Consider the following 27,925-nt stretch of genomic DNA (forward strand, 5'->3'; position numbering starts at 1 on the left):
GGGCCTCTATCTCCTTCTCGGTGTAGTTTACTTTGCAGTACGTTTTCTTGACGGGTGTTTCTGTTATGATAGGTTCTGCCTGGATTTTCCTCTCCGCACGGCAATGTACTGACTGGACAGTTTGGGAGCTGGGAGAAATGTCGCCCTCATCTTCAAGCAACATGGCTTCCAATTCTGCTAGAATATTTCTTGCGGCACATTTTTCCCCAATATCTACCGGTACAAAAGTATTTACCATTTAAAGTAAGTTAATGAACCTTTCGCACTGGACTTACCTTCTGTCCGAGAATCCGGAGGAGTTTTTGAATACGACTGTTCGTGGCTGACATTATTCAGTCCATCGACATCCACATCGAATGCTGCCAGGGCATTCATTATTTCTAAATTATTTACCAGGCACTCGGATGATCCTGGTTCCCCATCTGCATCTTCCATTTCGCCTGCCAATCCCGAGTCGCCGCTGCTGCAGCTGTTTGCCTGCGACTGTACATCATCTTCTGAGCTCTCCAAGGACATCAGTTCCTCGACTCTGTAAACATTCTGCTCCTTTGTGAATTGCAACACGTCGCTGTGGGCCCACTGAAGGTGTCTCATGAACTCCGGCAGATGAGTGAAAATGTCTTTGCAGAAATGGCAGAACATGGCGACCATGTTGTCCTTGGGCGAAACAACAACGTCCCCACATTTTTCAAAGTTCACATGTCCATCGCCCAGGATATCAAGAAAAGAGGACATTTTTATAACAACACGAAGACTGAACAACAAAAAAAACGCGCGAACTCATAAATCGAATGTTCAACAGCTGCTAATTCTCGTATCCAGTGTGACCGACCCTCAGAAATACACCAAAATATATCGTCTCATATATATTCCTCCCCTAGCTGCAGATGACACTATCGAGTGAAGTAGAGCGAATTTTAAATTTTTTTCAGTACTCCTGCTCGGTTCCCGCACGCACTCAAAGGTGCAACATTTCACCCACTTTACCATTACTGCAGAGGCTCAAACTGGCGCCAGACGCCCCCAAGTGGCCAGTCCTCGACGCGTAGGCCGGTTCCAGATATTTAGTGATTCGCTAACCCAATTCAATGATCGATGTGTGAACACCGTCTCGGAGGCGGATGACTTGCCCAAGACGGAAGTCCAGGTGATGTGGGTAGCTCCGGAGTCCGGATCTGGCTGCGTAGCACTCTCCGCCATGGTTTACGAGGGTCCGCGTGCGTGGTATGCAGATGACGGCAAACTGTCAGCGGTAATCTGTCAGCGCAAACCCGATGCTGCCACGGCTCAGAACTTCTGAGTCAGAAGGAATGTTGCGCCTGCGACGAGGCCAAGTACAGCGTTAGTTGAATAGGAAGTGGTTGCGGTCCTCAAGGTAACTATAATCAATTGTACTGGTCCCTTTGCAGTTTGTCTTCGAGGGCATCTGGTCGAATGAGAAGCATCCGAAGGACTATTCATTTGCCATCTGGTTGACCCACTTTTCGGACGTGATTGGGGCCTCGCACGAGTCCAACTTCTCATTTTGGGGCGAGAATCACATTGCGACTGCCGGTTTTCGCTCATTGGCCGAATGGGGATCGCCAGCAGCTCTGGAGACGGAGCTTCGAGCCAACGGGCCCAAGCTGCGTACGTTGATCAAAGCCGCAGGCCTCTGGTATCCGAATGTAAACGAGAACACCTCCTCCAAGTTCCGCGTGGATCGGAAGCATCCCAAGGTGTCTATGGTGTCGATGTTTGGTCCCTCCCCGGACTGGGTCGTGGGCATCAGTGGCGTCGACCTTTGCACTGACGACTGTAGCTGGAAGGAGTCTCTGGACTTCGATTTGTATCCCTGGGATGCTGGCACTGACAGTGGGATCACTTACATGGTGCGGTCTTAGATTGCTCGGATGCCTCGTCCAATTGCCTAATGTCCATTCTGCTGTAGTCGCCCAATTCAGAAACACAGCCCCCGGTACGGATGTACCGCATCACGACAATGTACCCAGAGGATCCCCGTGCTCCTTTCTACAACCCGCAGAGCCGCGAGATGACGCCACTGGCCAAGTTGCATCTGCGCAGAGAGAAGATTGTCTCGCGTAACTGCGATGAAGAGTTCCTGCAAGCGCTCCAGCTGGAGGTGTCGGACGATGCTGAGGAGCAGGACACTCGCGGTAAGATGCATTCATATTTTATTTTAATGCTAACTCCATCTTCTTATCCCCAGCTGAGTGCCGTGTTAACGACTATTCCACGTGGAGCCCATGCTCTGTGACCTGTGGCAAGGGCATCCGAATGCGCAGTCGGCAGTATGTCTACCCCCAGCAGGCGGAGCAGACCAAGTGCAGTCGCCAATTGGTTTCCAAGGAGATGTGTGTGGCTGCGGTGGCCGAGTGCGCCGACGGCTCATCCCCCAGCCGCGACCAAGACGAGGATGAGGGCGAGAACCTGGCCAACTCACAGTCACTGGTCAACGACAATGGCGAGGGAGCCGGTCTCTGCAAGACATCGCCCTGGAGCGTATGGTCCGAGTGTTCTGCCAGCTGCGGAATCGGAATCACCATGCAGACTCGCACCTTTGTCAACCATCTGGGTAGCAAGCGCTGTCCGCACATCACCATCGTGGAGATGAACAAGTGCATGCGGCCATACTGCACCTACGAGCAAGTGGAGCTGCCCGATCCGACTTGTCCCACCACACAGTGGAGTGATTGGAGCCCGTGCTCAGCCACCTGTGGTCGCGGCGTGACCATCCGCACCCGTCTCTTGTTGCTGGAGAACGGACCCGAGAAGGAGAACTGCACGCAGCGAATGGAGCTGCATCAACAGAAGGAGTGTGTTAACCCGCAGGACTGCCACATCAATATGGAGCTGGCCAAGGACATTTGCGTTCAACAGCCGGACTCTGGTCCTTGCCGCGGCAGCTACCAGCGCTACGCCTTCAATCCGCACACCCATCGCTGCGATGCGTTCAGCTACGGCGGTTGCCGTGGAAACCGGAACAACTTCCTTACGGAGAACGACTGTCTGCACACCTGCAGCATGACAGGCTCCGCCTCGAGCACAGCTGACCAGGATGGCAATCTACCCAAAGGCTGCATCATGTCCGAGTGGGAAAATTGGTCGGCCTGTAGCGTCAGCTGCGGCGTCGGCTTATCCGAGGGCCATCGCTTTGTCATAAGCGAGCCGAAGCATGGCGGCCAGTCCTGTCCCAAGCGTTTGGTCAAACATCGTCGCTGCACTATGCCCGCCTGCTAGCCTATCTTTTGGCAAGCTAAAAAATCCTCACCAATTACTCAATGTACGTCTCCACAGAGATTCAAATAAACACAATTACAATATTTTCATCTTAAATACATATATCACACCACACAGTAACGCATGAGATACTGACGGGCCTTCCAGGGGTTGCCATTGGCGCGGTAGATGAGATGCAAGTTGAAGGCCGTCTCGTGCTGAAGTCCCAGAGGGTCCTCATACTCGGCAATCAGTGGATGATGCACGGCCAAGGCCTTTTCGTAGAACTCGACTGCGAGGTGGAGTATATTGGCCTGATGGTAGATGCATCCGATATTGTAGAAGATTTCCTGCTGGGCAGCGCACCTGCAGAAATCATCGCCAGCAGACCGGAGTTCTTTGTAGCGCTCGGCAAAGGCCACCGCTTGAGCTACGGCTGCCGACTTCCGGAGCACCTTCTTCTGCAGGGCCAACTGATTGAAGACGACGGCTATGGAGAGCGCTACCAGGGGATCCGGATTCTCGCGCAGCATGGGCACGTACACGTTGAGAGCGTACTTGAATGAACTGCAGTTGAGATGGTAGTGGCCCAGGAAGAGACGCATCTGTTGGTCGACAAGGGGCTGGCGATGCAGGAGACGCCTTATGTAGCGGCAGTACCGCATGTCCTCCCCCTTCTGGACGAGCAGGGAGAGCAGGTTCCACAAGTTTATCTGGTTCGGCTGCTTTGCGATGAGTTCAAGTAGATACGAAAACGCAATGGCGGAACCGTCATTGAAATAGCATTGAAATACGTGAACCTCTTTGTGGTGACCATTGCGAAGCAGAGCTTCTCAGCGGCACTGCTCATGCCATGTGTGTGGGCCGTGCGCATCAGGTCCTGAAACAGATCGTACTCATCCTTGATGGTCAGATCGGAGGCCTCTGATGCGGCACTCTTGCCGGGATCCTAAAGATCACTCAATTGAATGGAATTCTTTCGGAATCGTACAAGTAAGTATTTTTACTTGCAGCTCCGGCTCTGTTGATCCCGTTTCCCCAGCTGCCAGACTTCGCATCTGCATAATGGCCTTTAAGCTCTCGGCGTTGTAGGTACTTCCGCCGTTGTCCGCCGCTATCATTTCCTCGCGATTTTTCAGCTTGATGGAATGTCTACTGAGCAAAACATATCCCACGTCCAGAAACTCTTCGATGCGCCCGATTTGCTTCAACATTACGCATATTTCGTAGAGCAGGCGAGCAATCAAGGGCTGACCCTCGACCTCGCCAGACTGCTCCAAGGCCTCGACGGCCTCCTCATGCCGGCCCTGCTGTTTCAGAAGTGCGGACAGCGTGAACTTGGCATCGTAGCAAACGGGGGCTAGATGGACCACTCTCTGGTAGCATTGGATGGCCTCATTGGTGCGATTTAGCTGGCGAAGACACTCCGCCTTCTGCAGCCAGACGAAGGCGGGACAGTCGAAGGTATCGCCATCGGTGATGGGACTCATAAGGGCTATGGCCTCGGCCTTTGCCTCGTTTTTAGCCAATGGTTCACGCAGACTAGCAGGAACCGAGGTGATAGAAGTGCTATTTGTAGTACTATTTCGATTTGTCAAAGCGGACAGGACCGATTTCTCCTTAACTACAGATTTGGTTGTAGACGAGGTTAACGCTGGCCTAATCAAACTAACATAAGCTAAAGTTTTTGTCCTGCTCAAATGGTTGATAAATGCTGGCTTCATTTCACTAGACTGGATCGCTTGAGTTAACATAACGCGGTTTTCTTTAGACTCAAATTTGTCACGTGGCAATTTTGTAGCTACAGCAGTGACTTGATATGGCAATTCCTGCCTAATGCTGGTGCCTTTTAAAGGCAGACGCCTGTCATTTAGATTCATAACGACTGGCTTTGACACATCATTTCAAGGGAGCGCATGATACGCTTTTTTACGCTGCTTAGGCGCTGTTTGATCGCCTCCCTTTTGCGGGAGTGTCTGGTAATGTTGTAGCTCTTAAGGTCGCAGATGCTCGGTGGTTTTTTCACTCTCCCCGGCTTGCGGGCTCGACGGAAACCTTTCGAGCTGTGGGCCTCTATCTCCTTCTCGGTGTAGTTTACTTTGCAGTACGTTTTCTTGACGGGTGTTTCTGTTATGATAGGTTCTGCCTGGATTTTCCTCTCCGCACGGCAATGTACTGACTGGACAGTTTGGGAGCTGGGAGAAATGTCGCCCTCATCTTCAAGCATCATGGCTTCCACTTCTGCTAGAATATTTCTTGCGGCACATTTTTCCCCAATATCTACCGGTACAAAAGTATTTACCATTTAAAGTAAGTTAATGAACCTGTCGCACTGGACTTACCTTCTGTCCGAGAATCCGGAGGAGTTTTTGAATACGACTGTTCGTGGCTGACATTATTCAGTCCATCGACATCCACATCGAATGCTGCCAGGGCATTCATTATTTCTAAATTATTTACCAGGCACTCGGATGATCCTGGTTCCCCATCTGCATCTTCCATTTCGCCTGCCAATCCCGAGTCGCCGCTGCTGCAGCTGTTTGCCTGCGACTGTACATCATCTTCTGAGCTCTCCAAGGACATCAGTTCCTCGACTCTGTAAACATTCTGCTCCTTTGTGAATTGCAACACGTCGCTGTGGGCCCACTGAAGGTGTCTCAGGAACTCCGGCAGATGAGTGAAAATGTCTTTGCAGAAATGGCAGAACATGGCGACCATGTTGTCCTTGGGCGAAACAACAACGTCCCCACATTTTTCAAAGTTCACATGTCCATCGCCCAGGATATCAAGAAACGAGGACATTTTTATAACAACACGAAGACTGAACAACAAAAAAAACGCGCGAACTCATAAATCGAATGTTCAACAGCTGCTAATTCTCGTATCCAGTGTGACCGACCCTCAGAAATACACCAAAATATATCGTCTCATATATATTCCTCCCCTAGCTGCAGATGACACTATCGAGTGAAGTAGAGCGAATTTTAAATTTTTTTCAGTACTCCTGCTCGGTTCCCGCACGCACTCAAAGGTGCAACATTTCACCCACTTCACCATTACTGCAGAGGCTCAAACTGGCGCCAGACGCCCCCAAGTGGCCAGTCCTCGACGCGTAGGACGGTTCCAGCTATTTAGTGATTCGCTAACCCAATTCAATGATCGATGTGTGAACACCGTCTCGGAGGCGGATGACTTGCCCAAGACGGAAGTCCAGGTGATGTGGGTAGCTCCGGAGTCCGGATCTGGCTGCGTAGCACTCTCCGCCATGGTTTACGAGGGTCCGCGTGCGTGATATGCAGATGACGGCAAACTGTCAGCGGTAATCTGTCAGCGCAAACCCGATGCTGCCACGGCTCAGAACTTCTGAGTCAGAAGGAATGTTGCGCCTGCGACGAGGCCAAGTACAGCGTTAGTTGAATAGGAAGTGGTTGCGGTCCTCAAGGTAACTATAATCAATTGTACTGGTCCCTTTGCAGTTTGTCTTCGAGGGCATCTGGTCGAATGAGACGCATCCGAAGGACTATCCATTTGCCATCTGGTTGACCCACTTTTCGGACGTGATTGGGGCCTCGCACGAGTCCAACTTCTCATTTTGGGGCGAGAATCACATTGCGACTGCCGGTTTTCACTCATTGGCCGAATGGGGATCGCCAGCAGCTCTGGAGACGGAGCTTCGAGCCAACGGGCCCAAGCTGCGTACGTTGATCAAAGCCGCAGGCCTCTGGTATCCGAATGTAAACGAGAACACCTCCTCCAAGTTCCGCGTAGATCGGAAGCATCCCAAGGTGTCTATGGTGTCGATGTTTGGTCCTCCCCGGACTGGGTCGTGGGCATTAGTGGCGTCGACCTTTGCACTGACGACTGCAGCTGGAAGGAGTCTCTGGACTTCGATTTGTATCCCTGGGATGCTGGCACTGACAGTGGGATCACTTACATGGTGAGGTCTTAGATTGCTCGGATGCCTCGTCCAATTGCCTAATGTTCATTCTGCTGTAGTCGCCCAATTCAGAAACACAGCCCCCGGTACGGATGTACCGCATCACGACAATGTACCCAGAGGATCCCCGTGCTCCTTTCTACAACCCGCAGAGCCGCGAGATGACGCCACTGGCCAAGTTGCATCTGCGCAGAGAGAAGATTGTCTCGCGTAACTGCGATGAAGAGTTCCTGTAAGCGCTCCAGCTGGAGGTGTCGGACGATGCTGAGGAGCAGGACACTCGCGGTAAGATGCATTCATATTTTATTTTAATGCTAACTCCATCTTCTTATCCCCAGCTGAGTGCCGTGTTAACGACTATTCCACGTGGAGCCCATGCTCTGTGACCTGTGGCAAGGGCATCCGAATGCGCAGTCGGCAGTATGTCTACCCCCAGCAGGCGGAGCAGACCAAGTGCAGTCGCCAATTGGTTTCCAAGGAGATGTGTGTGGCTGCGGTGGCCGAGTGCGCCGACGGCTCATCCCCCAGCCGCGACCGAGACGAGGATGAGGGCGAGAACCTGGCCAACTCACAGTCACTGGTCCGTATGGTCCGAGTGTTCTGCCAGCTGCGGAATCGGAATCACCATGCAGACTCGCACCTTTGTCAACCATCTGGGTAGCAAGCGCTGTCCGCACATCACCATCGTGGAGAAGAACAAGTGCATGCGGCAATACTGCACCTACGAGCAAGTGGAGCTGCCCGATCCGACTTGTCCCACCACACAGTGGAGTGATTGGAGCCCGTGCTCAGCCACCTGTGGTCGCGGCGTGACCATCCGCACCCGTCTCTTGTTGCTGGAGAACGGACCCGAGAAGGAGAACTGCACGCAGCGAATGGAGCTGCATCAACAGAAGGAGTGTGTTAACCCGCAGGACTGCCACATCAATATGGAGCTGGCCAAGGACATTTGCGTTCAACAGCCGGACTCTGGTCCTTGCCGCGGCAGCTACCAGCGCTACGCCTTCAATCCGCACACCCATCGCTGCGATGCGTTCAGCTACGGCGGTTGCCGTGGAAACCGGAACAACTTCCTTACGGAGAAAGACTGTCTGCACACCTGCAGCATGACAGGCTCCGCCTCGAGCACAGCTGACCAGGATGGCAATCTACCCAAAGGCTGCATCATGTCCGAGTGGGAAAATTGGTCGGCCTGTAGCGTCAGCTGCGGCGTCGGCTTCTCCGAGGGCCATCGCTTTGTCATAAGCGAGCCGAAGCATGGCGGCCAGTCCTGTCCCAAGCGTTTGGTCAAACATCGTCGCTGCACTATGCCCGCCTGCTAGCCTATCTTTTGGCAAGCTAAAAAATCCTCACCAATTACTCAATGTACGTCTCCACAGAGATTCAAATAAACACATTTACAATATTTTCATCTTAAATACATATATCACACCACACAGTAACGCATGAGATACTGACGGGCCTTCCAGGGGTTGCCATTGGCGCGGTAGATGAGATGAAAGTTGAAGGCCGTCTCGTGCTGAAGTCCCAGAGTGTCCTCATACTCGGCAATCAGTGGATGATGCACGGCCAAGGCCTTTTCGTAGAACTCGACTGCGAGGTGGAGTATATTGGCCTGATGGTAGATGCATCCGATATTGTAGAAGATTTCCTGCTGGGCAGCGCACCTGCAGAAATCATCGCCAGCAGACCGGAGTTCTTTGTAGCGCTCGGCAAAGGCCACCGCTTGAGCTACGGCTGCCGACTTCCGGAGCACCTTCTTCTGCAGGGCCAACTGATTGAAGACGACGGCTATGGAGAGCGCTACCAGGGGATCCGGATTCTCGCGCAGCATGGGCACGTACACGTTGAGAGCGTACTTGAATGAACTGCAGTTGAGATGGTAGTGGCCCAGGAAAAGACGCATCTGTTGGTCGACAAGGGGCTGGCGATGCAGGAGACGCCTTATGTAGCGACAGTACCGCATGTCCTCCCCCTTCTGGACGAGCAGGGAGAGCAGGTTCCACAAGTTTATCTGGTTCGGCTGCTTTGCGATGAGTTCACGTAGATACGAAAACGCAATGGCGCAACCGTCATTGAAATAGCAGGCCAGTATCATAATCCTTTCAATCTCGTAATGGTAATACGTGAACCTCTTTGTGGTGACCATTGCGAAGCAGAGCTTCTCAGCGGCACTGCTCATGCCATGTGTGTGGGCCGTGCGCATCAGGTCCTGAAACAGATCGTACTCATCCTTGATGGTCAGATCGGAGGCCTCTGATGCGGCACTCTTGCCGGGATCCTAAAGATCACTCAATTGAATGGAATTCTTTCGGAATCGTACAAGTAAGTATTTTTACTTGCAGCTCCGGCTCTGTTGATCCCGTTTCCCCAGCTGCCAGACTTCGCATCTGCATAATGGCCTTTAAGCTCTCGGCGTTGTAGGTACTTCCGCCGTTGTCCGCCGCTATCATTTCCTCGCGATTTTTCAGCTTGATGGAATGTCTACTGAGCAAAACATATCCCACGTCCAGAAACTCTTCGATGCGCCCGATTTGCTTCAACATTACGCATATTTCGTAGAGCAGGCGAGCAATCAAGGGCTGACCCTCGACCTCGCCAGACTGCTCCAAGGCCTCGACGGCCTCCTCATGCCGGCCCTGCTGTTTCAGAAGTGCGGACAGCGTGAACTTGTCATCGTAGCAAACGGGGGCTAGATGGACCACTCTCTGGTAGCATTGGATGGCCTCATTGGTGCGATTTAGCTGGCGAAGACACTCCACCTTCTGCAGCCAGACGAAGGCGGGACAGTCGAAGGTATCGCCATCGGTGATGGGACTCATAAGGGCTATGGCCTCGGCATACTTGTGCTCCTGCATCAGGGCTTTCGTGATGTCCATGTACAGTTCCACGCGGCCCACGGTCAGCGTGATGTGCTCCTGTACATTCTGGATGAGGTAGCCCAAGAGGTGGTGGGCCCGCAGATGGATCAGACTCACACATAGCTTGGCCCTCAGCTCGGGCGCGTAGTCGTCGGGTATGACACAACAGTAAATCATCTCCAATCATTCCAGCTCAAAGTTTGTTCGCTCTCTGAGGCAACTGAGCACCTTGGAGTATCGCTTGTTGATAATCAACAGCTCGAGATACATGTTGAGATCCTCCAGGCTGAAGCGGGTTCCACATCCACTGTACGCCCCCTCCATGGCCTCGAGAGCTATCGCATGCTTCTCGAGGACGTGAAAGAAACGAGCCACATTCTTTGCCGTGCTAAGGCACGTGCTCCACTCCTCTGGCGGCATCAGGGGCAGCATCTTGAGGTACAGCAGCTGCGCTTTTCGGAGCCTTAACAAGTAACCTTTTGGAAGCACTTTGATGGCCTTTGTATAAATAAGACGGGCACGGGCCATGTTGCCCTGCTGCACCAGAAAATCAGAGACTCTTATCGGCTCACTGGCCAGCGGGTTCCGCCGGATGATCTCCATGCAAATCCGTTCGGCTGTCTCATACCGACCGTACGCGAAGCTCAGGTTCGCCTCGCCCATCAATCCTTGCAGAGCGGGGCTCAGCTGGCTCTTGCGCCCCAGATTTCCGCCACCGCCGGAGCGAGCACCTTCCTGCTGCTGTCCCACCGGCGGTTTTCGTTGCGCAGACACTGTGGGTTGTTCCTCTGCTTCCTCCTCTCCATTATTTTCATCATCTTCGTCGCTGGGCTCGAGCTTTGTGCAGAAGTCTGGGAATTCTAGGCACTGGACTCCCTGCACATAGCGCTTGATTAGCGCTCCTTCCTCCTCGTAGTCGTAGTTCTGGTCACTGTCTTCAGCCTCCCCTGTAGCCATGTCTATGATGTCCACAATCCTGAGGGGCTGCGTCTCCTCGAACTGCTCCAACTCATCGTCCGGCACATCGTTGGTCTCAATTTCCTCAATTAGAACATTGGAGTCGTTGGAGAAGTTTTTTTTTATACCCGATACTCAAAATGAGTATTGGGGTATATTAGATTTGTGGTAAAAGTGGATGTGTGTAACGTCCAAAAGGAATCGTTTCCGACCCCATAAAGTATATATATTCTTGATCAGCATCAATAGCCGAGTCCTGATTGAGCCCTGTCTGTCTGTCCGTCTGTCCGTCCGTCCGTCTGTCCGTCTGTCCGTCCCCTTCAGCGCCTAGTGCTCAAAGACTATAAGAGCTAGAGCAACGATGTTTTGGATCCAGACTTCTGTGATATGTCACTGCTACAAAAATATTTCAAAACTTCGCCCCGCCCCCTTCCGCCCCCACAAAGGACGAAACTCTGTGGCATCCACAATTTTAAAGATATGAGAAAACCAAAAACTTAGAATTGTAGAGAATGACCATATCTTTAGGACTGCGGAATCTTAATTTGATCGTATTATTATTATAGCCAGCATCAAGAAAACAATTTCATTTTTTCTCGCCCTGTCTCTCTCTAACACACACGTAGCATAGGCGGCTTTGCTTAGAGTAAAACATTAGCGCCTAGATCTCAGAGACTACAAAAGCTAGAGCAACCAAATTTGGTATCCACACTCCTAATATATCGGACCGAGACGAGTTTATTTCAAAATTTCGCCAAACCCCCTTCCGCCCCCGCAAAGGACGAAAATCTGGGGATATTCAAAAATCTTAGAGACTATTAAGGCTAGAGTAACCAAATTTGGTATCCGCACTCCTGTTAGATCTTACTATAAAACGTGTATCTCAAAATTTCGCCCCACCCCCTTCCGCCCACAAAGGACGAAAATCTGTTGCATCCACAATATTGCACATTTGAGAAAACTAAAAACGCAGAATCATAGATAATGACCATATCTATCAGATTGCTGAATCTGGATCAGATCAGATCATTTTTATAGCCAATAGGAACAAATCAATTTGCAGTGGCTACGCAGCGCCCGACGTCACGCTCAGACTGATTTTCTGTCTCTCTCGCACGCACTCTTTGTCGTGTCGTTTAATATTAGCGGCGTCTGCCGGAGGAGAGCCATACTGACTTAGTATCGGGTATAACCGTAGAGTTGCGGTGTCCGCAGCAACTCACAACGTTCCCCTCGTTTTTTATAATTTTTTTATACCCGATACTCAAAATGAGTATTGGGGTATATTAGATTTGTGGTAAAAGTGGATGTGTGTAACGTCCAGAAGGAATCGTTTCCGACCCCATAAAGTATATATATTCTTGATCAGCATCAATAGCCGAGTCGATTGAGCCCTGTCTGTCTGTCCGTCCGTCCGTCTGTCCGTCTGTCCGTCCCCTTCAGCGCCTAGTGCTCAAAGACTATAAGAGCTAGAGCAACGATGTTTTGGATCCAGACTTCTGTGATATGTCACTGCTACAAAAATATTTCAAAACTTCGCCCCGCCTACTTCCGCCCCCACAAAGGACGCAAATATGTGGCATTCACAATTTTAAAGATCTGAGAAAACCAAAAACGTAGAATTGTAGAGAATGACCATATCTTTAAGACTGCGGAATCTGAATTGGATCGTATTATTATTTTTGCCAGCATCAAGAAAACAATTTCATTTTTTCTCGCCCTGTCTCTCTCTAACACACACGTAGCATAGGCGGCTTTGCTTAGAGTAAAACATTAGCGCCTAGATCTCAGAGACTATAAAAGCTAGAGCAACCAAATTTGGTATCCACACTCCTAATATATCGGACCGAGACGAGTTTATTTCAAAATTTCGCCACACCCCCTTTCGCCCCGCAAAGGACGAAAATCTGGGGATATTCAAAAATCTTAGAGACTATTAAGGCTAGAGTAACCAAATTTGGTATCCGCACTCCTGTTAGATCTTACTATAAAACGTGTATCTCAAAATTTCGCCCCACCCCCTTCCGCCCACAAAGGACGAAAATCTGTTGCATCCACAATATTGCACATTTGAGAAAACTAAAAACGCAGAATCATAGATAATGACCATATCTATCAGATTGCTGAATCTGGATCAGATCAGATCATTTTTATAGCCAATAGGAACAAATCAATTTGCAGTGGCTACGCAGCGCCCGACGTCACGCTCAGACTGATTTTCTGTCTCTCTCGCACGCACTCTTTGTCGTGTCATTTAATATTAGCGGCGTCTGCCGTATGAGAGCCATACTGACTTAGTATCGGTTATAACCGTAGAGTTGCGGTGTCCGCAGCAACTCACAACGTTCCCCTCGTTTTTTATAATTTTTTTATACCCGATACTCAAAATGAGTATTGGGGTATATTAGATTTGTGGTAAAAGTGGATGTGTGTAACGTCCAGAAGGAATCGTTTCCGACCCCATAAAGTATATATATTCTTGATCAGCATCAATAGCCGAGTCGATTGAGCCCTGTCTGTCTGTCCGTCCGTCCGTCTGTCCGTCTGTCCGTCCCCTTCAGCGCCTAGTGCTCAAAGACTATAAGAGCTAGAGCAACGATGTTTTGGATCCAGACTTCTGTGATATGTCACTGCTACAAAAATATTTCAAAACTTCGCCCCGCCTACTTCCGCCCCCACAAAGGACGCAAATCTGTGGCATTCACAATTTTAAAGATATGAGAAAACCAAAAACGTAGAATTGTAGAGAATGACCATATCTTTAAGACTGCGGAATCTGAATTGGATCGTATTATTATTATAGCCAGCATCAAGAAAACAATTTCATTTTTTCTCGCCCTGTCTCTCTCTAACACACACGTAGCATAGGCGGCTTTGCTTAGAGTAAAACATTAGCGCCTAGATCTCAGAGACTATAAAAGCTAGAGCAACCAAATTTGGTATCCACACTCCTAATATATCGGACCGAGACCAGTTTGTTTCAAAATTTCGCCACACCCCCTTCCGCCCCCGCAAAGGACGAAAATCTGGGGATATTCAAAAATCTCAGAGACTATTAAGGCTAGAGTAACCAAATTTGGTATCCGCACTCCTGTTAGATCTTACTATAAAACGTGTATCTCAAAATTTCGCCCCACCCACTTCCGCCCACAAAGGACGAAAATCTGTTGCATCCACAATATTGCACATTCGAGAAAACTAAAAACGCAGAATCATAAATAATGACCATATATATCAGATTGCTGAATCTGGATCAGATCAGATCATTTTTATAGCCAATAGGAACAAATCAATTTGCAGTGGCTACGCAGCGCCCGACGTCACGCTCAGACTGATTTTCTGTCTCTCTCGCACGCACTCTTTGTCGTGTCGTTTAATATTAGAGGCGTCTGCCGGAGGAGAGCCATACTGACTTAGTATCGGGTATAACCGTAGAGTTGCGGTGTCCGCAGCAACTCACAACGTTCCACCTCGTTTTTTTTTTTTTTTTTGGTTTTAAATCATCTTAAGGATGATCGGAATTTTGATCGTAGCACTGTAGCCACATTGATCAGATACTGGTGATGTAGTTTGGCGAGTTTGACAGTGTAATGGGTAACGAGTACTTGGGCGAGATGGTATTACTCGGCTATGACCGGCACGTATTGTTTCCGGCTGCTGGCTCGTCAGCAAGGGGGTGGAGTTGTTTTATTGTCATAGTCCGAGGCCCTTTACTTTCTTTATTTTAAATTTAACGTGCAAGAAAAAAACAAGCCATACACCTCACCGGACAGAGTTCACTACAAATGACCACATAACACGGACGATTACCTAAAAGACAGACGGACGATCCTCAGCTGTTTCGAGGACCCCTTGCCCACCCTACCTTGGTCATGCCATTCCATACATCTATCTGTCGGCCATGACCCCTTGGTGTGCCGACACGCGCTACAGGGGCATGGAAGGGGAGATCATAAGAAGGGTTTAGTTAAACATTATAATGATATTTATTGGAACTAAATTATACATAACAAGGGGGAACGTTGTGAGTTGCTGCGGAGACTGCAACTCTACAGTTATACCCGATACTAAGTCAGTATGGCTCTCCTCCGGCAGACGCCGCTAATATTAAACGACACGACAAGAAGTGCGTGCGAGGGAGACAGAAAATCAGTCTGAGCGTGACGTCGGGTGCTGCGTAGCCAGTGCAAATTGATTTGCTCCTTTTGGCTATAAAAATGATCTGATCTGATCCAGATTCAGCAATCTGATATATATGGTCATTATCTATGATTGTGCGTTTTTAGTTTTCTCGAATGTGCAATATTGTGGATGCAACAGATTTTCGTCCTTTTTGGGGGCGGAAGTGGGCGGGGCGAAGTTTTGAAATATTTTTGTAGCAGTGACATATCACAAAAGTCTGGATCCAAAACATCGTTGCTCTAGCTCTTATAGTCTTTGAGCACTAGGCGCTGAAGGGGACGGACAGACGGACAGACGTGTGTAAGAATTGTAGAGAATAACTATATCTTTAAGACTGCGGAATCTGAATTGGATCGTATTATTATTATAGCCAGCATCAAGAAAACAATTTCATTTTTTCTCGCCCTGTCTCTCTCTAACACACACGTAGCATAGGCGGCTTTGCTTAGAGTAAAACATTAGCGCCTAGATCTCAGAGACTATAAAAGCTAGAGCAACCAAATTTGGTATCCACCCTCCTAATATATCGGACCGAGACCAGTTTGTTTCAAAATTTCGCCACACTCCCTTCCGCCCCCGCAAAGGACGAAAATCTGGGGATATTCAAAAATCTCAGAGACTATTAAGGCTAGAGTAACCAAATTTGGTATCCGCACTCCTGTTAGATCTTACTATAAAACGTGTATCTCAAAATTTCGCCCCACCCCCTTCCGCCCACAAAGGACGAAAATCTGTTGCATCCACAATATTGCACATTTGAGAAAACTAAAAACGCAGAATCATAGATAATGACCATATCTATCAGATTGCTGAATCTGGATCAGATCAGATCATTTTTATAGCCAATAGGAACAAATCAATTTGCAGTGGCTACGCAGCGCCCGACGTCACGCTCAGACTGATTTTCTGTCTCTCTCGCCCGCACTCTTTGTCGTGTCGTTTAATATTAGCGGCGTCTGCCGGAGGAGAGCCATACTGACTTAGTATCGGGTATAACCGTAGAGTTGCGGTGTCCGCAGCAACTCACAACGTTCCCCCTCGTTTTTTATAATTTTTTTATACCCGATACTCAAAATGAGTATTGGGGTATATTAGATTTGTGGTAAAAGTGGATGTGTGTAACGTCCAGAAGGAATCGTTTCTGACCCCATAAAGTATGTATATTTTTGATCAGCATCAATAGCAGAGTCGATTGAGCCATGTCTGTCTGTCCGTCTGTCCGTCCGTCCGTCTGTCCGTCTGTCCGTCCCCTTCAGCGCCTAGTGCTCAAAGACTATAAGAGCGAGAGCAACGATGTTTTGGATCCAGACTTCTGTGATATGTCACTGCTACAAGAATATTTCAAAACTTTGCGCCGCCCACTTCCGCCCCCACAAAGGGCGAAAATCTGTGGCATCCACAATTTCGACGGTACGATAAAACTAAAAACGCAGAATCGTAGGAGATGACTATATCTTCTAGAGTGCAAAATCTGAACCAGATCGTATAATTATTATAGCCAGCATCAAGAAAACAATTTCATTTTTTCTCGCCCTGTCTCTCTCTAACACACACGTAGCATAGGCGGCTTTGCTTAGAGTAAAACATTAGCGCCTAGATCTCAGAGACTACAAAAGCTAGAGCAACCAAATTTGGTATCCACTCTCCTAATATATCGGACCGAGACGAGTTTGTTTCAAAATTTCGCCACACCCCCTTCCGCCCCCGCAAAGGACGAAAATCTGGGGTTATTCAAAAATCTCAGAGACTATTAAGGCTAGAGTAACCAAATTTGTTATCCGCACTCCTGTTAGATCTAACTATAAAACGTGTATCTCAAAATTTCGCCCCACCCCCTTCCGCCCACACAAAGGACGAAAATCTGTTGCATCCACAATATTGCACATTCGAGAAAACTAAAAACGCAGAATCATAGATAATGACCATATCTATCAGATTGCTGAATGCTGAATGATCTGGATCAGATCAGATCATTTTTATAGCCAATAGGAACAAATCAATTTGCAGTGGCTACGCAGCGCCCGACGTCACGCTCAGACTGATTTTCTGTCTCTCTCGCACGCACTCTTTGTCGTCTCGTTTAATATTAGCGGCGTCTGCCGGAGGAGAGCCATACTGACTTAGTATCGGGTATAACTGTAGAGTTGCGGTGTCCGCAGCAACTCACAACGTTCCCCCTCGTTATACCCGATACTCAAAATGAGTATTGGCGTATATTAGATTTGTGGTAAAAGTGGATGTGTGTAACGTCCAAAAGGAATCGTTTCCGACCCCATAAAGTATGTATATTTTTGATCAGCATCAATAGCAGAGTCGATTGAGCCATGTCTGTCTGTCCGTCTGTCCGTCCGTCCGTCTGTCCGTCTGTCCGTCCCCTTCAGCGCCTAGTGCTCAAGGACTATAAGAGCAAGAGCAACGATGTTTTGGATCCAGACTTCTGTGATATGTCACTGCTACAAGAATATTTCAAAACTTTGCCCCGCCCACTTCCGCCCCCACAAAAGGCGAAAATCTGTGGCATCCACAATTTCGACGATACGAGAAAACTAAAAACGCAGAATCGTAGAAGATGACTATATCTTCTAGAGTGCAAAATCTGAACCAGATCGTATAATTATTATAGCCAGCATCAAGAAAACAATTTCATTTTTTCTCGCCCTGTCTCTCTCTAACACACACGTAGCATAGGCGGCTTTGCTTAGAGTTAAACATTAGCGCCTAGATCTCAGAGACTACAAAAGCTAGAGCAACCAAATTTGGTATCCACACTCCTAATATATCGGACCGAGACGAGTTTGTTTCAAAATTTCGCCACACCCCCTTCCGCCCCCGCAAAGGACGAAAATCTGGGGATATTCAAAAATCTCAGAGACTATTAAGGCTAGAGTAACCAAATTTGTTATCCGCACTCCTGTTAGATCTAACTATAAAACGTGTATCTCAAAATTTCGCCCCACCCCCTTCCGCCCACACTAAGTACGAAAATCTGTTGCATCCACAATATTGCACATTCGAGAAAACTAGCGAGGGGGAACGTTGTAAGTTGCTGCGTACACCGCAACTCTACAGTTATACCCGATACTAAGTCAGTATGGCTCTCCTGCGGCAGACGCCGCTAATATTGAACCACACGACAAAGAGTGCGTGCGAGAGAGACAGAAAATCAGTCTGAGCGTGACGTCGGGCGCTGCGTGGCCACTGCAAATTGATTTCTTGCTTTTGGCTACAAAAATGATCCGATCTGATCCAGATTCAGCAACCTGATAGATATAGTCATTATCTATGATTCTGCGTTTTCAGTTTTTTCGAATGTGCAATATTGTGGATGCAACAGATTTTCGTTCTTTGTGGGGGCGGAAGGGGGTGGGGCGAAATTCTGAGATATACGTTTTATAGTGAGATCTAACAGAAGTACGGATACCAAATTTGGTTACTCTAGCCTTAATAGTCTCTGAGATTTGTGGATGCCCCAGATTTTCGTCCTTTGCGTGGGCGGAAGGGGGTGTGGCGAAATTTGGACACGAAACGGTCAAGGTCCGATATCACAGGAGTGTGGATACCAAATTGGTTGCTCTGGCTCTTATAGGTTCTGAGATCCTTGAACTCATATTTTGCAATTGGCAAAGCCGACCCTGAAACCTGTGTGTTAGAGAGAGACAGAGCGAGAAAGAATGAAATTGTTTTCTTGATTCTTGCTATAATAATTATACGATCTGGTTGAGATTTTTCACTCTAAAACATATAGTCATCCTCTACGATTCTGCGTTTTTGGCTTTATCGTATCTTTTAAAATGTGGATGCCACAGATTTTCGTCTTTTGTGGGGCGGAAGCGGGCGGGGCGAAGTTTTGAAATATTTTTGTAGCAGTGGAATATCACAGAAGTCTGGATACAAAACATCGTTGCTCTAGCTCTTATAGTCTTTGAGCACTAGGCGCTGAAGGGGACGGACGGACGGACGGACGGACGGACGGACGGACAGACGGACAGACAGAACCTATAAGAGCCAGAGCAACCAATTTGGTATCCACACTCCTGTGATATCGGACCTTGACCGTTTCGTGTCCAAATTTCGCCACACCCCCTTCCGCCCACGCAAAGGACGAAAATCTGGGGCATCCACAAATCTCAGAGACTATTAAGGCTAGAGTAACCAAATTTGGTATCCGTACTTCTGTTAGATCTCACTATAAAACGTATATCTCAGAATTTCGCCCCACCCCCTTCCGCCCCCACAAAGGACGAAAATCTGTTGCATCCACAATATTGCACATTCGAGAAAACTGAAAACGCAGAATCATAGATAATGACTATATCTATCAGGTTGCTGAATCTGGATCAGATCGGATCATTTTTGTAGCCAAAAGCAAGAAATCAATTTGCAGTGGCAAATCGGACCGAGACGAGTTTGTTTCAAAATTTCGCCACACCCCCTTTCGCCCCCGCAAAGGACGAAAATCTGGGGATATTCAAAAATCTCAGAGACTATTAAGGCTAGAGTAACCAAATTTGTTAACCGCACTCCTGTTAGATCTAACTATAAAACGTGTATCTCAAAATTTCGCCCCACCCCCTTCCGCAAAAAATAAAGAACGAAAATCTGTTGCATCCACAATATTGCACATTCGAGAAAACTAGCGAGGGGGAACGTTGTGAGTTGCTGCGGACACCGCAACTCTACGGTTATACCCGATACTAAGTCAGTATGGCTCTCCTCCGGCAGACGCCGCTAATATTAAACGACACGACAAAGAGTGCGTGCGAGAGAGACAGAAAATCAGTCTGAGCGTGACGTCGGGCGCTGCGTAGCCACTGCAAATTGATTTGTTCCTATTGGCTATAAAAATGATCTGATCTGATCCAGATCATTCAGCATTCAGCAATCTGATAGATATGGTCATTATCTATGATTCTGCGTTTTTAGTTTTCTCGAATGTGCAATATTGTGGATGCAACAGATTTTCGTTCTTTGTGTGGGCGGAGGGGGGTGGGGCGAAATTTTAAGATACACGTTTTATAGTAAGATCTAACAGGAGTGCGGATACCAAATTTGGTTACTCTAGCTTTAATAGTCTCTGAGATTTTTGAATATCCCTAGATTTTCGTCTTTTGCGGGGGCGGAAGGGGGTGTGGCGAAATTTTGAAACAAAATCGTCTCGGTCCGATATATTAGGAGTGTGGATACCAAATTTGGTTGCTCTAGCTTTTGTAGTCTCTGAGATCTAGGCGCTAATGTTTTACTCTAAGCAAAGCCGCTTATGCTACGTGTGTGTTAGAGAGAGACAGGGCGACAAAAAATGAAATTGTTTTCTTGATGCTGGCTATAATAATAATACGATCCAATTCAGATTACGCAGTCTTAAAGATATAGTTATTATCTACAATTCTACGTTTTTGGTTTTCTTATATCTTTAAAATTGTGGATGCCACAGATTTTTGTCCGTTGTGGGGGCGGAAGTGGGCGGGGCGAAGTTTTGAAATATTTTTGTAGCAGTGACATATCACAGAAGTCTGGATCCAAAACATCGTTGCTCTAGCTCTTATAGTCTTTGAGCACTAGGCGCTGAAGGGGACGGACAGACGGACAGACGGACGGACGGACAGACGGACAGACAGACAGGGCTCAATCGACTCGGCTATTGATGCTGATCAAGAATATATATACTTTATGGGGTCGGAAACGATTCCTTCTGGACGTTACACACATCCACTTTTACCACAAATCTAATATACCTGTGGAGATAATGTTTTTTATCCCCAATCGGCCAACTAATTATTTCGAATTAAATAAAACTCGGCGCAGAAATAAAATGACGATATGTTCTTTATTGCGTGACATCCAAATTGCAAGTGTGGCTTGCCTGCCCTTTACATTGCCGCTCCGATCGCTAAGCGCAGCTTCGCTCGGCCGACGTCGGTAGGCAGACGCAAAGCGGAGATAGCGAAGAGCGAGCTGGCAGAGAGCGTTTAGCAGGGCAAGCAAGAGCAGAGCTTTAACAAACAAATGAGCGACATATACATAAGTAACAAACAAAATAAGCGGCTGAGGGCCGAAGAATTAGGTGCTATTTGGCAAGCAGCTAATCGGCTGGGTTCTGCTCCGAACATTCACCCCCCGTTGGAAGGCAAAGGCTTTCAACAGATCCATCCTGAAGGGGCAGAACCGCTATTTTTCCAACGGCCCTCTTGAAAAGGCCTTTTTGAGTGCGGATGACGGCTACTCTGATGGTTCCATCTTTTCCTGGGATGACGCTCTCAATGCGGCCAAGCGGCCACCTTAATGGTGGCAGCGTTTCCTCCTTGATCATGACGAGCGCTCCTAGCTTGATGCCATCGACTAAGTAGGTTGACCCGGAGATGCGCCACATCTGGCTCGTCGAATGCAGCTTTCGGGGCTCCATTGAGAAAGTGGTTTGGCGTGAGCACATCTAGATCATCGGGACTTTCTGTAATTGCATAAAGCGGACGGGAATTTAACAAAGCAGAGATTTCACAAGCCAAGGTCTGAATTTCATCAAGAGTAAAAATGTAGGTCCCGACGATGCGATGAAAATGATATTTAGCTGCTTTAACAGCCGCCTCCCACAAACCCCCAAAATGAGGTGAACGAGGGGGGATGAATTTCCAGTCGATTCCACTAGAAACGCAGAGATGTGACACAGCCGACGTATGAGGATCGCTGAGGAACATTTGCCGAAGCTCCAAAAGCTCATTTTTTGCTCCTACAAAATTTGTAGCGTTGTCTGACCAGATGATTCGAGGTTTGGGACGTAGACTTATAAAACGCCTTAATGCTGCCAGAAAGGATTCTGTAGATACATCCCGAACGACTTCCAAATGAGTTGCTTTGGTGCTAAAGCATACGAAGACAGCGATGTAACATTTGATAGGAGGCCTGCTTCTGACTTCCGACTTGTGATAAAAGGGTCCGCAAAAATCAACGCCCGTTGTGTGGAATGCTGGATTAGTCCTTACGCGATCCGCAGGCAAGTTTCCCATGATATGTTCCCTCAGCACTGGCTTCAAACGAAAGCATCTAACACATTTGCGAATGATTCCCGCAACATATTTGCGTCCACCAATAGGCCAGAATTTTTGCCGAAGCAGTCCGAGCAATCCTTGAGCTCCTGCGTGGAGAAACCTTTCGTGAAAGAAGATAATAATAGAGACAGTGACAGGATGTCCCTTAGGAAGCAGGATCGGGTGCTTCGCGTCGTAGTCCAATTCGGCATTTTGGAGGCGGCCTCCAACACGCAGCAATCCAAAGCTATCCAGAAATGGATTCAGTGAGGCCATCGTGCTTTTTGGGGGTAGGGCCTGTTTGCTGGCGAGGGCCCTTATCTCTTCCGAAAATTGTTGCTGCTGTATTGCCCTTATGAGGAAATGCGTACCATTTTTGATGTCGATTACGGTAAGTTGACCCTTCGACCGCGCTATGCCTTTGTCCTTGAGAATGTAGAATCGATATATGTAAGCAAAGACGCGCTGCATGGATCCGAATGAGTTTTGAAATTTGCAATCGTACGATACATCCCTTTCGTTTGAAACAACCAATGCTGCATGACGACGTTCTGGTACATCGGTCGGCAATTGCAAGCCTGCAGGCCACTCTGAGCTCTCAAGACGCAAGAATGGTGGTCCAGAGATCCAAAGGCTGCTATCCATTAGTTCAGCGGGCGTGGCTCCACGTGATATGATGTCGGCAGGATTCAACTTTGTGGGCACGTGATGCCAAGTCATTCCAGCGGTGAGCTCCTGAATCCGCTGAACTCGATTAGAAACAAATATATTAAAATTCAATGGTGATTCTCGAATCCAGGCAAGGGCTATGGACGAATCCGACCAGCAATGTATTTGGCATGGAGCTGATAATCCCTTAACTATGGTGGACACTAGTTCGGCTAATACGAGGGCAGTGGACAGCTCAAGCTTGGGGATAGTCATACTTTTCAAGGGCGCGACTCTGGATTTAGAGCATAAGAGATGACTTTGCACAATGCCAAGAGCTTCCGAACGCATGTATACACAGGCGCCATATGCTGCTTGGCTCGCATCACAAAACGCGTGCATTTCTAATCTGGCTTGCTGCCGAAGCACGTAACGTGGAAACTTAAAGTTTTTAACCATCGACAACTGCGAAGTCAGCTCAATCCAACTCGTATGTAGATCCTGGGGCAGGCTTTCGTCCCAATTCAACTTTAGGCTTTCGTTCCATAGCGACTGCATAAATATTTTAGCTTTTGTGATGATGGGAGAGATGAGCCCTAGAGGATCGTAGAACCTAGCTAGTGTAGACAGGACCGAACGCTTCGATATTGGGCCTGCAGCGGTTCCGACGTGAGCGAAGCTAAACAGAAGATTGTCCGTGGTGGGATCCCAAACTAGACCAAGCGCCTTGGTTACTTCAGTCCCGTCATGAAAGGTAAGGAACTTTTCGCGATCCGCCTCCGATACGCCTTCCAAAGCAGCGGGTTCATTGGAACACCATTTACGTATGGGAAAACATCCTTTCGAAAGTAGCTCCTTTACCTGCTGACGAATCTTGATGACAGAATCAATGCTGTCCCCTCCAGATATGAGATCATCGACATAGAAATCTCTTCGAACAACATCAGCGCCAAGCGGAAAACGCAACTCTTCATCATTTGCCAATTGATGCATAGCACGAATTGCTAAGAAAGCGGCAGGTTTGGTTCCGTAAGTAACAGTCTCCAACTTGAACACCTGAATCTCCTCCTTCGGGTCATTGCGCCATAGGATGCACTGCACGTGCGTATCGGGATGGGAAACGCGTACACAGCGGTACATTTTGCAGATATCGCCACACAAGGCGACTTTAAAAAAGCGGAAACGAAGCAGAGTTATCAGAATTTTAGGTTGGATGGTGGGTCCAGCCATTAGCGCATCATTCAGTGATACTCCAGACGCTGTTTTGGCAGATCCATCGAACACTACGCGTAATTTGGTGGTTGTACTATCCTGCTTGTGGACGCAATGGTGAGGCAAGAAGTACTGCGGGAGGTCTGACTGCCGCGAAGCTGGCGACATGTGTCCTAAATCACGATACTCCTGGAGAAACTCCATATATTTTGCCTTAAGCTGTGCATTTTTTGCTAGCTTCCTCTCCAAATTGAGAAATCTACGTAGCGCCTGCTGATACGATTCTCCTAATTCATCTAGACTGAATTTGGTTGGCAAACGCACGGAGTAAGCTCCGGACTCTAGGCGAATGCAGTTTGTGACGAAATGCTGTTCGCAATGAACATCTTCCTCCGAAATTGATGAGGGCGAATAATCTCCATCGACTTCCCAAAACCGCCTTACAATATCGCACAAATTAGTCTCGCAAGCGGAGATGACAGGGGGATCTTCAACGGCTGCTAGCGCCGCACGGGCTTTCTCAGAGTTTTTAATACTTCCTGACACTATCCAGCCAAGTTTCGTCCTCTGCAATGTTGGCAATTGGTCTGACAGTCGAATCTGTCCAACGCACATTAATTCGAAAAACAAACCAGCACCTATCAACAGATCGACACGCTGGGGCTTGGCGAAATTAGGATCAGCCAGTTTTAGATTATTTGGCATTGGCCAATCCTTTGCGTCTAGGCCGAAGTTAGGCTGCATTCCTGTGATTGAGGCAGTGATAATTGCAGAGAGGAAACCGCGATAGCTTTCGTCTTGAGATTGCAGGACGATGTCCACAGCCTTGCTGGATGGTAGAATTGACTCTCCAATACCGGCGATTTTAACGTGAGACGGGTGAGGATCTAACTGCAGCTGATTGGCGAGTCTCGATGTTATAAAGTTAACCTGAGAAGCGGAATCTAAAATGGCACGACATGGAATAAGCGATCCAAAACGGCCCCTGACATATACGATTGCAGTAGCTAGCAGCACGTTTTGGCTAGGCAGAGATTTTTGACTCGAGGGGGGAGGGCTAATATATTTGCTTGCTACTAGGGCACTTGCAGGATCATGCTGGGTCGATTCCGTGCTCGGCGACGGCAACTCAGCGTCAGCGCCCGACTGCATGTGGAGCAGTGTGTGATGCTTGGCTTGGCAATTTCTACATGCCCCTGACTTGCAGCGTTGCAATGAATGGCCTTTGTTGAGGCAGTTTAGACATAAATGGCGCTTCTTCACCTCCTTGTATCGAGAAAAAACAGGGAGATCTATAAATGCCTGGCATCGGGATATGTAGTGATCGGAGGATTTGCAATACTTGCATGTTGAGCTATTATGATCGTTAATGGAGGTGATTAGGGTGCTAGGTTTACTTTCTCCCACCTGCTGGCTAGGAATTGTTACCATAGCCGATCACAAATTTTCCAGCATCCGACATCTTGCTTCCAAGAATGAGGCCATGCTTGACCACCGAGGCAATCCTGACGTCGGCAAGTTCTCTTCCCATTTCTCCTTGGTCTTGTGGTCCAATTTCGTGCCTATGATGAAGATCAGCAACCCATCGGAAATCTCCTGCGGGGTCGCCAAGGTCTGAAGTGCACGCAAGTGCGAATTGATTTTATCGCTGAGCGCGCGCAAGCCGATAGCCGAGCCCTTCTCCACCCCTTGCAGCCCGAAAATAGCCTTGACGTGTGCCTGAAAATGTAACAGTTTATTATCGAATCGCAACATTAGCAAATTCAACGCCTTGTCGTAATTCTCCTCAGAAAGTTCCAAGGAACGAATCGTATCCAGCGCAGCACCATCTAGACATCCACGAAGATATTGGAATTTTTCGATGATTGGTATACGATGGTCTTTGTGCACCATTGTCGAAAACATCGCGTGGAATTCTGGCCAATCCATGTAGCTCCCACCGAATCGCGGAAGCTGCAACTCGGGCATTCGAGAACGGCCTATACTATTATAGGCGAACAACGACGAATTCCCCTCGAGAGTATGCCGAGCCGTTGAATTGGCAACATTTACCGTGCGAGCAGCCATCAACTCCCGCGACAGCCTGGACCTAACCTTGACATAAACATTCGAAAAGTCCAGCCGGGCATCATGGGCTAACTGCAGGAAATCCAGCCTTTCAAGGCTCGTTTGAGCGGCATCGAAATCCGCATTCATTCGCTCGATCTGCTCTAAGCGAGCTTGAAGTTCTGCCTCATCTAACTCGGCAAGATCTCCCTTGGTGAGAAAGCGATCCATGGCCTTTAGTTGGCGCGCGATGGACTCGGCCTTGTGCTTGTAGAAATCTACATCACTCGGCATTGCTGCGTTCGCGACATTGGTAGGCTCAGGTGCTGCCATGTTGAGGTTTTAAAAGAGTCACTCAGCACGACCGAAAAAGACACCCTGTATACGTATAAACGTGGGAACCGAAAGCAAAGGGATTACAGCTAATGCCTTTAGCTGTGCGGCTGTGCGAGCTGTCCGATTCCGCTTTGTACTCCGCTTGTGTGTATTAGTGAGTTCGCTGCACTGCCTACCGCACTGCACTGACCGAATTGTCGCGACAGAGAAATTAATAGCCAGCAATGCGTGTATGTAGGTGTATGTAAGTGTGTTTTAGCACCGAATTGTGATTAACCGCCGAAAATTTGCTAGGGCTAACGAATGTCGATCGCGAATAAATATTAATTGACACTGCAACTCAGAGATCACGTCGGGGTCACCAAATTTTATGTGGATATAATGTTTTTTATCCCCAATCGGCCGACTAATTATTTCGAATTAAATAAAACTCCGCGCAGAAATAAAATTACGATATGTTCTTTAATGCGTGACATCCAAATTGCAAGTGTGGCTTGCCTGCCCTTTACATTGCCGCTCCGATCGCTAAGCGCAGCTTCGCTCGGCCGACGTCGGTAGGCAGACGCAAAGCGGAGATAGCGAAGAGCGAGCTGGCAGAGAGCGTATAGCAGGGCAAGCAAGCGCAGAGCTTTAACAAACAAATGATTGACATAGACATAAGTAACAAACAAAATAAGCGGCTGAGGGCCGAAGAATTAGGTGCTATTTGGCAAGCAGCTAATCGACTGGGTTCTGCTCCGAACAATACCCCAATACTCATTTTGAGTATCGGGTATAAAAATATAGAAGAAAATATAAAAATGTTTCTATAAAACAAATATATAAAGAAATTTAATTCTGTGAAATTATACCATCAAAAGAAAAGAATGATCTCCCGACTCCCAATAGCTCCCTGCAGAAGCTGCACACCAATTGTCCGCTTTTTTTGGTAACGTCTAATAGCAAATTTATGAAACTGACCAACACAAATGAATCGTGGACAGGAGGCATTTCATGACAAAAAAACTCTCCTTGTTTCCTACTCGACTCAACTTCTCGATCACAAACAAATAGAAGAACTGTCATGTTTCCGTTCCAGTCCATCTGCCGTGGTCAGAGATTCATCCCTAAGGTTGAATCAACTTGATTTCCAATCGTCAGAATGGCTTTTCAACAAAAACATCAAAACAAATAAAAGATAAAGTTAAGTGAAAACTATCGCTAGGTAAATGAGGTCAGAAGGCAACTGCTCGCAGCCGACCCATTCTGAATTCCTATGCATTCTATCCCAGTCGTCCCTTCACTTGTTGAAAGAATAGAAATCCCGCTCGAACCCACATCTCACTGGACAGGTTATCGCCTCTGAGGCTAATTTGCCTGCATTCCAAGTTTTTGTCATGGTTCCATGCTCGCAGAAAACAGATATTTTCCATCAAAGCTATACGCTAACCAGCGTAAACTTTACGGACAGCTACCCTACGCTATTCACTCAGACAATACAAGGTTGTAAATAAGACAGATGGGAAAGA

At 48.0% G+C, this 27,925-nt stretch overlaps 4 pseudogenes; 2 read left to right on the forward strand and 2 right to left on the reverse strand.

Moving 5' to 3' along the window:
• The first annotated feature begins 990 nt into the window (after nt 1-990).
• On the forward strand, nt 991-3,323 carry LOC117191914 (annotated as a pseudogene).
• Nucleotides 3,291-6,114, reverse strand: LOC117191920 (annotated as a pseudogene).
• Nucleotides 6,115-6,193: 79 nt separating this feature from the next.
• Nucleotides 6,194-8,509, forward strand: LOC117191913 (annotated as a pseudogene).
• Nucleotides 8,510-8,538: 29 nt separating this feature from the next.
• On the reverse strand, nt 8,539-11,109 carry LOC117190438 (annotated as a pseudogene).
• Between the last annotated feature and the right edge of the window lie 16,816 nt (nt 11,110-27,925).

Source organism: Drosophila miranda, assembly GCF_003369915.1.
Source record: "Drosophila miranda strain MSH22 chromosome Y unlocalized genomic scaffold, D.miranda_PacBio2.1 Contig_Y1_pilon, whole genome shotgun sequence".
Lineage (NCBI taxonomy): Eukaryota > Metazoa > Arthropoda > Insecta > Diptera > Drosophilidae > Drosophila > Drosophila miranda.